This window comes from Cygnus atratus, chromosome 19, assembly GCF_013377495.2.
Source record: "Cygnus atratus isolate AKBS03 ecotype Queensland, Australia chromosome 19, CAtr_DNAZoo_HiC_assembly, whole genome shotgun sequence".
In the NCBI taxonomy this organism is placed as follows: Eukaryota; Metazoa; Chordata; class Aves; order Anseriformes; family Anatidae; genus Cygnus; species Cygnus atratus.
In genome coordinates this window covers 1513831-1526281 of record NC_066380.1, presented here as the reverse complement: position 1 = coordinate 1526281, position 12451 = coordinate 1513831, and the positions used below count along the sequence as shown (strand labels likewise).

At 48.8% G+C, this 12451-nt stretch overlaps 1 long non-coding RNA gene across 1 annotated transcript; it reads left to right on the top strand.

Annotated features, from left to right (window-relative positions):
- The first annotated feature begins 600 nt into the window (after nt 1-600).
- On the top strand, nt 601-7160 carry LOC118252306 (uncharacterized). The gene is made up of 2 exons (XR_004780107.1): nt 601-1286; nt 3920-7160. It is a non-coding gene; the product is annotated as an uncharacterized LOC118252306 (long non-coding RNA).
- Nucleotides 7161-12451: the final 5291 nt, after the last annotated feature.

The window sequence follows — 12451 nt, the reverse complement described above, 5'->3', positions numbered from 1 at the left end:
ACGTTAAGGCAAATATCCTTGAGATAGCAACTTGGACCATGTGCTTCCTTTTCCTTGCCTTCCCCTGCAGCAAAAAGAAACAGCTGTTGAAATATTTTTAGTTATAATCCGGTGGACATGAAAAAACCCATGTGCCTGCGCACGCATTTTGCTGCCTTTATGACTGTCTGTGCCTCCAGCCAGACCACCTAGTGCTGGGAGCCCACCAGACAGCCGCAGGGCAGGGCTGGTCGGGGTTAGTGCTGCTGCCAGCACGCCTTGGGCTCGCCCCAGCAGTAGGAAGGGGTCACTCAGGAGCTGCCTGCAGCCCCCCAGGACAGTACGGGCAAAGCTGGAGGCGAGGTGGTGGAGCCTGCGGCTCCCATGGCACCTCTGCCTGCTGCTCTCTTGTCCAGCCACAGCAGTTTGGCAGGGCCGCCGCCACGTCCTGGCGTGCTGTTTGCACAAGTTTCTCGTTTGGGTCCAGCTGCAAATCAGGGTTTACAACCCCCGGGGATTTTTTGTGTGTGAGTGGGTGCGTTAAATTGCTGTAAAATGATGTCCACAGACATTCTAAGCAGACCACAGCACTTTGATGGAAGCCAGGGTCTGAATCAAAACCACCTCATTTCCCCCCAAACCCCGTCGCCCCCTCAGACTTGTCTGGATCCCATCAGAAATGTGTTAATCACAGAGAAATGACATACATCTCTACTCTGAGGTACGTATAAATTTAGCATGACATGGCGAGAGACCCAGTGCTCCACACTCAGCAGAAGGTTGTGCTTGCTGGCAGCCCGGGGAGCTTCGAGTCTCTCTGTGATGCCCGGGGCTCTGGCGATAACCTCCAGCAGCGGCTCCCGCAGCTTCCCAGCCCTGAAGCTGTGCCCTTAGTGGGCGTTAAGTTTCTTTTGCTTGGCTTTTCTATGTGAAAGTAATAGTTAATGCTTCTGTTAGGAGGGAAAACTCCACTTTGTCTTTTCTTTTTCCCCTGGCAAGAGGAGGAGTGACGATGGAAAGCAGTTTTCCAAACTTCCTGAAGCGTGGTGTGGTCACATGCTGGGGGCTGTTTTGTACGGAAGGCACGGCCAGTCGGTACAACTGCGTGTAGTAGTCGGAATCTGGTCTGAGAGATGCGCAGAGCTGCCAGCCGTGGAAGGACATGCTTCTTCAAGGCCTGGGGCAGAGGCGGAGGGAGGATTGCTGGCTGCCTTTCCCGAGTTGTTCCCGAGGCAGGACTGCTCTTGGGAATCAGGCACCCAAACCAGGCTGGGATTCCTGGAAGAGAGCTCGCTGGTGTCCTGTTGGTAACGTGACTAAGTCCTACGGTATTTTGTGGGGCTTTTCTTCCAGATGTTGAAAGAAATGGGTATTTGTGCAATTTAAGCTCTCATTTTAGAAAATACATTTCTAATCTTTGTGGTTGTGTGAGAACTTCTGAAACATGACATGAACGCAGCCTACTGGCTCAGAGAAAGGAAAGCCATGGGAGAGAAATCAAAGCGTCTCTTCTTTATCCCTTGGTTGCTTTGGGGAGGAGGAAGAGTCATTATTTTTTAGCATGTGAAATCGCCAGTGCCCGTGGTGATTGCCCCGTTCCTATGAGCTTGTGCGCGCAGATGAAATGAGCTGTGCTTCGCTCCTGCCCAGGGGCTGTGGCACTGAGCTGTCCTCGCTGGGGGGCGGGAGGCACCAGCAGGGTTTGGGGGAGAGGTGGGAGAAGAAGGCAGGACTAGGAGTGTCCTGGACGCGCTGCTGGGGCCTGGGCAGACGTCCCCAGCTGGGGGACAGTGCCCATAACCCCGCGCCCATGCCGTGGCCTGGCGGGCAGCCCCCGCATGGGCTGCTCCTGCTCATCTATCGAGCCTCCCGCTCAGTCTGCCTGATGCATTCAGGGAACAGACACTTGGAAGTAATTCTCATGGTAGTATTTTAAGATTCAGGTCTCTCATTTTATTTGTCCTGCGTTAGTCAGAATTACTTTGCCTTCTGAGGCAGACAGAACAGAGATAGGTACACGGGAAGAGCGAACTTTTTAAGTTAGCGCCCAGGTCGTTTGTTTGGTGCGAGCTCTCCCTGGAACTGAGAGATGGAAAAATCCCGCTGGGCTGGTGAGCCCTGCAGTTCATCAGGACAGCTAAGCAGATGGCGAGAAGAGGGAGGTGGAGGCTTCATTTCTGCTCTGCTTGCAGTCAGGGTCAGGAGCACGTTTTCCCTCTCCTGGGGGCTTAGTGGCGGCGCAGGCTGCACGCACCCCGCTCTCCTAGCGGGGGGCCCTGGTTGTAGAGGCAGCAGGAGTCCTTGGAGGACCCGGCCTGGGGCTCTGAGAAAGGTCCTGGCCAGCCCAGAGTTGAGGCAGCATTTTAAGATGTAGTTTCCAGATTCGTCAACTTCTGCTTTAATTCTTGGTGCTTACAGTTTTAACTTTCAAAACTCAGCCACTTTATTATCTCCACCTCTGAGATCCCTGTTATCCCTGTTGCGCAATTACTGCGGATCAGAGTTGAATCTATTTTTACCCTCTTGTTTTTCCCTTCAGTCTGCAATACCTCTGGGAGTGAATTCTGGGAAGAATCTGCTTTGGTTTTAAGCTGTATGGTGCCGCCTCCTCTCCCATTATCACTCTCCGGTTTCAATGGCCCCATTGTGCTGTCTGTACTGGCACTTCGCTTGGTTTGAAGCGTGGGGAAGAAGTTGCTCCATCCCTCTAGTTTGCTTCTGTCACTCACGGCGCTGACCTTCTGCCCGGGAGCTCTTTGAGAGCAGTGGCTATTCCTCCTGCCGGCACACCTGAGCGAGCTGCCGCGCTGCCCTCCTGCCGCCCCGGGGCTCCTGCCCTCGCGCCGCTCTGCCGGCTCGGCCTTCCTCCCGTGCTGTCGTGGCTGAGAGGAGTCTCTTCGTGGGTCCTGTGTCTTTAGTACCTCGGCACGCGAGATTTCTGTCAGGACTTTTTGCTTGTGAGACTGTTGGCTTCCACCAATGGTTGAGAAAGAACATGAAAAAAATTCTGATGATGCAAAAAACGTTGTGGAGTAGAATTATCTTAATGTAATTACTTTCTGACTGCATTAAACCCTTTCCATTGTGCATTTCTCAGGCCTTATTGAATCCCAGCCAATTTCCTTCGGCTTTGTCTCGTTTCCCTTCAAAGTTGGCTTTTCTCAGCTCCGAGATATTTGTGTTGCTGCCCTTTCTGCAGACCCTCATCTGCATTTCAAACCTGGTGAGAGATTACCATCCCCGTATCTTAGGTATCTCTGTAGTCGCTTAGTACACCTGGCTCGCATCCAGCCCTTGGATGCGGAGCTCTCTCTGATCTGGCTGACAGCGCGAGGCAGCTGCTCTCCTGTACTATCCCCAGGAGCGCAGCCCCTTCCCTAAGTGTCCTGTTGTTTCCCAAACGAAGCAAAATCCCCCTGGACCACACCGCTCGCCCCGTTGACAGACCTCCCAAGTATTTTCCTTTTCCTTCCCTTTCCTTGCCCAGCTACCAGTCGTGCTGCTCCGTCCTTTCTCCAGACGCCGACACCTTGCACCCAGCGGGGGCTGCGGGCAGCGCGCGGTCGGGTGCTTGGGTTCCTCCGATGAATATCGAGGATCCCACCCATTAGCACTTGGCTAATGAGCTGCAGCTCTAACACTCACTGCAGAAGTCTCGCAAACATAATGGGGACAGCATTCGCTTGAAATTTGTTTTGAACATTCATGACATTTTTTTCTTAGTTTGCTCAGTTCTGTTGTTTTTTCCTGCATCTTATTTATTTTGGACTGTGAAACTATACTAGTTATTTTCACTTTTTTTTTGTTTTGTTTCGAATAAATTTCATTTTACTGTTCTGCAGACAGAATGACACCACAGGCTGTCAACTTCACTTCCTGGACATATTGTTTTATTAATGCTCTTTAAAACTTCCACTTTTTATCTGTTTTACTTTTACAGAACTTGGATTTGGAGCTTACAGCCTCCCTTCAAACCCAGGGTATCCATTGTTTGGGACCAGTGCGCGCTGTGTGGAAATGAAGGGTGGGACTGCAGGGGAGAGTTTCCAGTACCTGCTGAGTGCACGAATCCTGCTCGGCTCTCGCAGCGCTGAGCTCTTCCCGGACATCCCCTGGAGGACTTTCCTCTCCGCCTCCCTCGAAGCACCGTTCCTGCGCTAGTCAGGTTCGTGCCCCACATTCGCGCCGTTCCAAGCGGCAGCGCCCCATCCCCCTGAGGTTGTCTCAAAGCCATTCTCCATCCAGCAGCGCCGGCCCACGTGATGGGTGAATCCAGGTCAGAGAGCACGGTCCCTTCACATCTGCTCGATGCTTGCTGCTGACATTTTCATTCAGCCTGCCTGTACTGGGCAGCGATGGAGGTCTATGAAGGGGGGACAGAAACATCTTTCTGCTGGGGGAGGACAATGGCAGGACCTCCCAGTAACTGCAGCTGTGTCGGGGCTCTGAATACAACAGGCCACTCTTGGCAGTGCTACTGAGGTCTGGCTCTTGGAAAGCAGCACTGTGATTCAGCTGTCACTCAGCTCCCAGCAAAGGGAGCTTTGAAAAGGCGCCTCTGCTGCTCTCCTGGAGTAGCAAATATTTCCTAGGCCTCTGCTGCTGAATGGGAGAGATTGCCATTGTCCTTCGTCCCCTCTCAGGCTTGCTGGGCTTGCTCTAAATGGGCCTTTTGCGAGGGAACAATAAGCCCGGCGAAGGGTCCAGGTTGCACATGTCTGAGCAGTGAGAACACTCGAGCACTTGTTCATTGGCTCCCGTGATGTGAAAGGCTGCGCTGCCGGGAGCAGGTTTATTTTCCAGCCACAGCTGTGGGGTTGTTTTCTCTCTCAGGTTGTGCTGCTCTGGGTGTACATCTGCATGTTTCACCTCATTTCCTAGAAAATGTCTTTGCCCCAAGACTTCCTTTGGCCTCAGAAATCTGTTTCCTTTTGTCGCTGGAGCTGTGTGATGTTGCAGTGAAACCACAAGCCAGGTGGGACCAGCCGCTTTCACATCTCGCTGCTGTGACAAAGCGGGGTTTGACTGAGTATCCCCAGCCTTGCATCGCCGTGTGGTTTTGTGGCAAAACCACACGCACCTCTCTGAGTCAGACCCACGGAAAAGCCATGGCTTCAGCTGAGGTTCACAATGATTTGGGGGTTAATTCTGGTAGAAGGTGTTCCTCAGTAATCCGTGTGGAGGCAAAAGGTAAAATTTTCTGGGCCCACACAACATTTTCTAGTTTTCCTCAGACCTCCTCATGAAACTTTCAGCATCACAGGATTAGATGCTGCTTTTTGAATATGACTGATGTTATTCCTGTTCTCTTCCTTCCCCAGCTGGAATGTTTTTTTGTGAGTACATCATTGATTAGTGGGCACGTAGAAGTATACTGAAGCTTTTATTTAAAGGGAAAAAGGATTAGGTCCTACTGGGAAAGAATTGGGTTCAGTCCCTCACTGGAAGAAGGGTCAATATGCTGTTTAGTGGAATAGAGTAAAACCTTACGGAGAGACAAATATGAACACGTCCAGTTACAATCTTGTCATCTGAAAACCAGAAAAGGAGCCGTAATGGTCTTTGGATCACTTCAAAAAAATCAGTTCGTTTTTAAACCCCACGCAGATCCCAAGTATATAGTAATGAATTCATTTCCTCCACCTGCAATTCACTTTTTTAGGGGGTCTTATAACAATGACCCGTCTAGAAGTGATGTAAGACCAAGGAGCAGCGTTCAGTGACTCAGAGCCTTGCTCCCCTAGAGCGCAGCTGACACGGTTTGCTTTGTTTTTCTGACATCGCATGTATAGAGAATAGAGCACTTTGCAGTAAACGTGGCCTCTGCTTACATACGCCTACGAATTAATGCCAGCTTTTATTTTAAAATGCTATCAGAAAAATGAGTTCTTTGTTCAGTTCTGTCATCTGATTTTCCTCCTGTGCTGGTCTTACTCTGGTGCAGTTTGCATTGGAGCTTTTCCGGAGTTAGGAATGTGAAAGGCCAGGCGATGGCTCCTTTGCAAGGGACCCAACTGCAGCCTGTCGCGAAAAGAAGTTCACAAAAAGGAGGTGACCTCACCCCAGCTGCCAGTCCAGGGGTTTGCGCTGTGCCTTGTCCTCCAAGTGCCAGTGAGGAAAATCTCTTCGGAAGTTTCTGCCTTGCTCATCCCATTTACTGAAACTAAATTTCAGGAAGCTAATCGGGCAGAGAGTGCAAAGGATGAAATGTTAGAAATCAAATTAATGAAGCTGAATCACCAATTTGCGACCTAGAAGACTATTAGGAGTGGTCAGAATTAATTAACTCTCCTTTGCAATGCTTCAGAGGAAGCCAGCGAGCTAGGCACAGAGACGCAAAGGACATCAATGGGATCTGACTACCTGGAGCCCTGTGAAGAAACGCAGCGAGGCTGCTCTCTGGCCCGAGCCTGGGCTCCGAGGGCTGCTTATGAAACACGGTCAGCAGGAGCAGGAGGGAGAGTTGCCATGCTCCCATCTCGTGTCCTGCTCGCATGCAGGGCTGGGCTCCGTCTCCCAGTGCCGCAGCCATCACCAGACACAGAGAAACTCTGACGCAGTGTCTTGCTCATGTATTTTGCTGAATTAGTCAAAACCAGGTCTGAACCCTAAGCTCTTCCAGGGAAAGATGATACAGGTGTCGAGCTGTAGCTTCTTTCCTTTCAAAGGTCGGAGTTTTAGACAGCTCAGTCTGGTCGTTGCCAAAATAAGTCAGTCATTGGGGGTGCTCAGTGATAGGAAGCCAACTTATCAACTGATTTGAAGTGAATGTGAAAGGCGATACCCACTTTAGTAATTTTGGAGAATTGTGAAGAAAATGAGTGTTTTCCTCACCATTCTTTTTGGGGCAAATATGGAAGGAAGAAGATATCTAATGGTGTTTATTTTCACTAACCAGAAATGCAGTGTTTCTTCTTGAGCTGATAAACTCTTCTGTATGCTAAACAGCCTGTGGGAGGAAGGAAGGGGAGGGAAAGATTGGTGCAGAGATGGCTTCAGGTCCTTGAATAATGCATTGTTCACTAAATTGACTGTCCGATCAGGAAATAGTCCACTGTATGTGATCAACATCGACATTGCTAGCTGGACAGCTTACAAAGAAGCATTTTGGAATTAATTTGATGATTATGAAAATGTCTTAGATCCTTTGCTGAAAGCTAAATAAACACAATTAAAATATTCTTAGTTTTCAATGTGCTTTGTTCAGTTCATTAAGTGTAACTAGAGCTTCCAGTTATCTGCATTTAGTTTTTCAAAAAATTGGAGGGTATTTTTAGAGCAATGTAAAGCTTATTGCTAATTACACCTGGGGGGAAATCTCATTAGATATTCATTTGCTTTCAGAGTTTAAAACAATTCTAATGAGCTGCATTAGTTGTGATAACACTGACTGACTCTCTCTCGTCTGCTCCCCCTGGCTTGTCTGAAACAAACAAAGCTTCTCCGCAGCCCGTGGCTCGGCGAATGTGACCTTGGCGCTCTTCGGGTGCAGCAGGAGGGAAGCGCGGTGCCAAGGACGAGCTCGTTGTGCCAGGGGCCTGCAGCTGGACACGACGGGTGAGGCTGCGGTGAGCTGCCCGCACAGCACCCTGCCGTGCCCGGCCGGCTTCCCGGCATCCCCTGCCACTTCTGCCGGACTAACGTGCCGCGATCTCGGCCAGGCCGTAAGAGGCAGCCGAGCGAGCACCTGCGACAGGCCCGGCCGACTGGTTCCCATGCAGAAGGAACCCTCCCGTAGGCACGCCTGGCCGGGTGGGTGCAGCAGGGCTGGGAGACCCTGCAGGAGCTGCTCTTTCCTTTTGACCTCGCTGCTGCTCACGGTAGACCGCCGTGTGGAGGTTTATCGGCTGGTGTGTCTGCCTGGGCAGTGCCATGCCGAGAGGTCAGCTTGGTTCTCAGTCCTCTGCTCCTCCAGCTGCCAGAAGAATCGCTGCCTCAACCCTCTGTATCCAGGAGATTGGAAAGGCTTCTGGTGAAGAACAGTCACTGCCTTGGATGCCTTAACACCAGGACGATGAAGCTGCTCAAGGAGAAGTGAAGAGCAGGCTTGCCTTACCTAGTGTGAAGCGTGTTGAAGTAGGGCAGATAGAGCAGAGTAATTTTAATTTCTTCCTACATCGGTACATTTCGGATGAACTGAAGCTGCGAGGAATTCAGTCTGTGCTGAACAGATAAATAATTTGGGGCTGATCTTTTTATCCCTTCCCACCAAGCCCCAATAATGGCCCAAACCCAAGAACACCGGATAAGTTTTGATCTTGCTCCTTTCCATTTTACAGACATAGCATTTTTGTCCAGGACAGTTTGGATATATGGAGGATAAAAATTACAACAGCTCCACACAGCATACTGTAACTAGCCCATGCAATCATTTGAATGTGTTTAAGTCAGCTCTTTCTAATCATGCAAAGCAACACGGTGGCATGGGAAAATACCTGTTTATGAGGCTATGTAAGCAACATAAGATATTCATCTCATCTGGCATGCAAGGAAGGAAGCTGTTTGTGCACACACATATCTCTGTAAATGGCATAGCAGGAAGGTGACTGTGAGCTGAGACACTCCTCTGGAGACCAAGGAGACTCAATGTGGATGTAAAGTGGCACATTGAGACAGGTTTACTGCGGCTTCCAGGCAGAGGCTATGAATTGAGCGGCAAGATAATGGTGTAGGAGTGATCACACACAGAGCAGGATATATGGGATTCTTTGGTAATTGGGGACATTTTGGCATTGGAGCTGAGCAGGGTGAGAACAAGCTGGCGGAGTCTGCATGTCAGCAGGAAGGAAAGGGCTGGAGGCAAAGATGGAAGCTAATTTTGTTTTAATCTATTGGTTGTGGAGTAGAGAAGCATAAAGAGGAAAGCAGAAATGTCAGGCTTGGCTACTGGCAGAGAGAATACACCTGAGTCAGAGAGGAGCCGCCTGGACCAAAGTTGTAAGTAGAAAGGTGGAAACCAGACTTTATTCCTCAAAGGAAAAGAGAGCACAGAAAATGAAGCTTTCAGGGAGCGAGGGTGTGAAGTGGATGGTTGGTACCAAACCCCCTACTCTATGGCTCTCTTATTAGAGAGGTTAAAGGAACTGTGGGTCTAAATTGGAAAGGTTTTCACAGGCACTTCACAGAGCTGAAGTGTTTTGCAGGAGATTCCTCAAAGGTGGAAGGCGGACAGCCTCCCACCATTATTTAAGGAACAACCCAGATGTGCACCAGGGTCTTGCAGGGAAGTTCGTTTCTCTTCAGGTGAAGACGAGTCTTAGAAAATGTTTTAATAGATGAAAGGTGGCCTGTTGAGAAACGCACAGCTTGACCAAAGATAGCCAGTGTGGTTTCCGGAAAGGACCTTTTCTGCCTCGCTAACTTTTGGAAATTTCTTTTTTTAGAACATACACTCCTGTCAGCATAGACAAGAGGCTAAGCAGCAGTCAGGAGAGGCTTGGATCTTCAGACGGTGTTTGACAGGGTCCCACGTCGGAGGTTAATGTCTAAAGGTGGGGAGTTGGAAAGGGGAAGAATTGGCTCACTGATTGAAAATTGGCCAGAGGACAGGAGCGGAGTGGGGAAAGGAGGCATAAATAGAAGCCTTTCAAGATGAAAGACAAGTTAATAAAGGAGCGTGTACTGTAGGAGACTGCACTGGCGGATCCTGGTCTTTCTGATAGTTACAGTGTATGAAAGACTTGGCTGAGGACATAGAAAGCAAGATTTCCTAGTTTGCAGATCACATCGGATTTGGGAGGAGTGGTGAATAATGAAGAATTCCAATACAGGCAAATTGGAGACCACTTCTAGGCTTTAAAATGATGGCAAACACAGATCCAGACAGAGCAATACATTTTATGGCAATGTATTTGGTTACTGGTATCTGACTTCCCTTTAAACAGTCTGGGATGGTCATTGCTTTTAATACATCCCCGTGGGCTGTATTTCTTGCTGAGCTGCTGGAAGAGCCTCACAGAGAGTACACACATGTACGTAGTAAATTTTATTCTCTCCTTGGGTTGGGGGGAAAACAACTGGAAGTGTTTCAAAGGCCAAAAGCATCTGAATGGAAAAGGGCAGAAAGTAGGAGCGAATGAGCTGGTTTAGAAGGAATAAACAAAGAGCTATTCCTTCCACATTCAACCCCAAGTTCAGAATAGCTCAGCTGACTTGGAGAACAAACCAAGCCCACATAGGCAGCAAATCCCATCTGATGCGTATACTTCTGCCTCAAAATGGAAGCAACAGCTTTTCAGTATGTCCCGGCCCTGCAGCGGCGAGCAGCTCTGGCCAAAATGAAGCCTTTCAGGAGGGCGACGGTAGTTTCCCAGTCACACTGCACAGCTGGGAAGGCAATTCGCGTGGCCGTGCAGAACCTGGGGGAGCCTGGCTAGCCGTGAGGGAGCCGGTCTGTCAGCTGGCCTGTCACAGCGCTCGTGGCTTCAAAGGATCGATGACATTTTCCACTGTGTCAGGACGAATACTGTGGTGGTGGAAGGCAGAGGTATCTGTGTTAGTGCTTAAGTGATACTTCTCCGTCAGCTTCAGATGTTTGGAATGAGCCATCACAAGCGGAGCAGGCTTGGGAGCGACGCGCTGCGATGAAAGGAGCTGCGCTCAGGCTGGATGTCGCTTGGGGCTTCTGCCAAGCCAACGGACAGCACGATTCCCGGCCTGAGCCGGGTCCCGCTGAAATCTGCTGACATCAACTAGATAAGGCACACGGCTTGTGGAAGGAGATGGAGTTTAGCTGTCTGGCTAGGGCACAGAGGCAGTCCTTGAGAAGCTTCTGAGCTTCTTCCTAAGCATCTGTCTGGTTTGGAAGTTAAACCGCTGAGTGTTTTGCTTCAGTAGTGAAAATGGCCTCACTGGGGACTTTCCCCAGACCTATTCCTCAGTGATTTATTTCGTGTCCTCCAACCAGGCTTGTATAAATTCCTTTGGTTACTTTTTGGGTACTAATTAACTGTGCAGTAGAAATTATATTATACAACTGGTAATGAGCAAAATCTCGGATACCGTCATATACCAACCCAACCTTGGCAAAATGTAATTAGCTTAGCATTTGATACTTTTTTACTCTGCACTTGATTTTTTTCCTGTCTGAGAAAAAAAAAAAATCCCTATATAATGAGCTCTTTGAACCTAAATCAAACAACATTTTCAGTCGGGATAGGTAATGAAAGATTAGTCAAACCCATTGCAATGGGCAGATCACTCACTGCCTTGTAAGATCTTAAAAGGAACTCTGAGATAATGGTGGCAGAATGGCTTGCTGCAAATCTTCCAGGCCAAGCGGTTAGGGGTGTCACAGGTATGCTGTCGAGAGCTCTTTCTTTCGATCCCAGCACACTCGGAAAAACGAGTTGCCACTTGCTGAAAGCAATGGGATTGAGACAAGAAAAGCTGCTTTCACTTTTGGATCAAACCAGCAAATTCTCTGTGCCAAGAGGGAACCTGGAATAAGTATTAAGTCTTGCAGGAACGCTGAGGGAACTAAATATGTGTGCTTGGCCTCATGGCAACAACAAGGGAGCTTATAAAGCAAACAGTTGTGAGCTACTGGGCTCGGCTGTTCACCAGGGAGAGGAACAGTTTGCTGGAGCTCTCGTTTCCATATTAGCATCATACAAGAGCCTCGTCTATTAGTAGAGCGTACTCATGTCTGAGATGCTGCTGCAGCACCGAATCACTTCCCAAGACACTAACTTTTTAGTTTCTCAGCAATAAGGCTGTTTGGAAAACAAAATATTGGTCCCCCAAGAAATTCTGATATTTTAGATTTTTTTTTTGGTCCTAAATTGTAATAAAAATCAAAATGTTGAAATACTACATTGGACAAAACGTCTCAAGTATTTCAGTTGGGACGAAAAACGCAAAACGTCATTATCAAAACATTACCTTTCTCTAATACAGAAGCATCTCAGTGCAATAATTTCAAAGTGTCAGGGATGATATATAACATTAAAGTATGTGGGAATATAGACTTCAGAGCGTAGGAACAAATTGTTCAGAAATGCTCTTGTTTCAAGCTTTGCTGAACTGCCCATGTTCCCAGGGAGCACTTCTGTTCTTGATGAAACAGCATTTTCTGGTTTTTGACATTTGAACAAAAGCGTTCTGAGCATCTCTGCTCAGCAAGTGTGTCTGCAGCAAGGATGGGCACAGCTCTTGTCACCCAATTTATTTAATGTTTGTTTTTGCTTCAGCTGTAATCCTGGAAGTCCCTTACACTTGCGCTACCTTCAGCGTTCTCTCTCTCTGTTATTACTGCATGATTTGGAAATTGAGTCCAGGCCCTGACCTTCTGTCACGCACGCTGAAGGACTTGCTTTCAAACTAGGCAGTAGCACTAATGGGATCAATAGCTATTTCAGCCAGCGCGCTGATTCTCTCTGTGGACATGCACTGCTTACATGGCCGTCTGTTACTTCGTCTCCCTATGTCCACCAAGACTCTTCTCTTCCTACCCTTTCTGGAAACCAGTTCT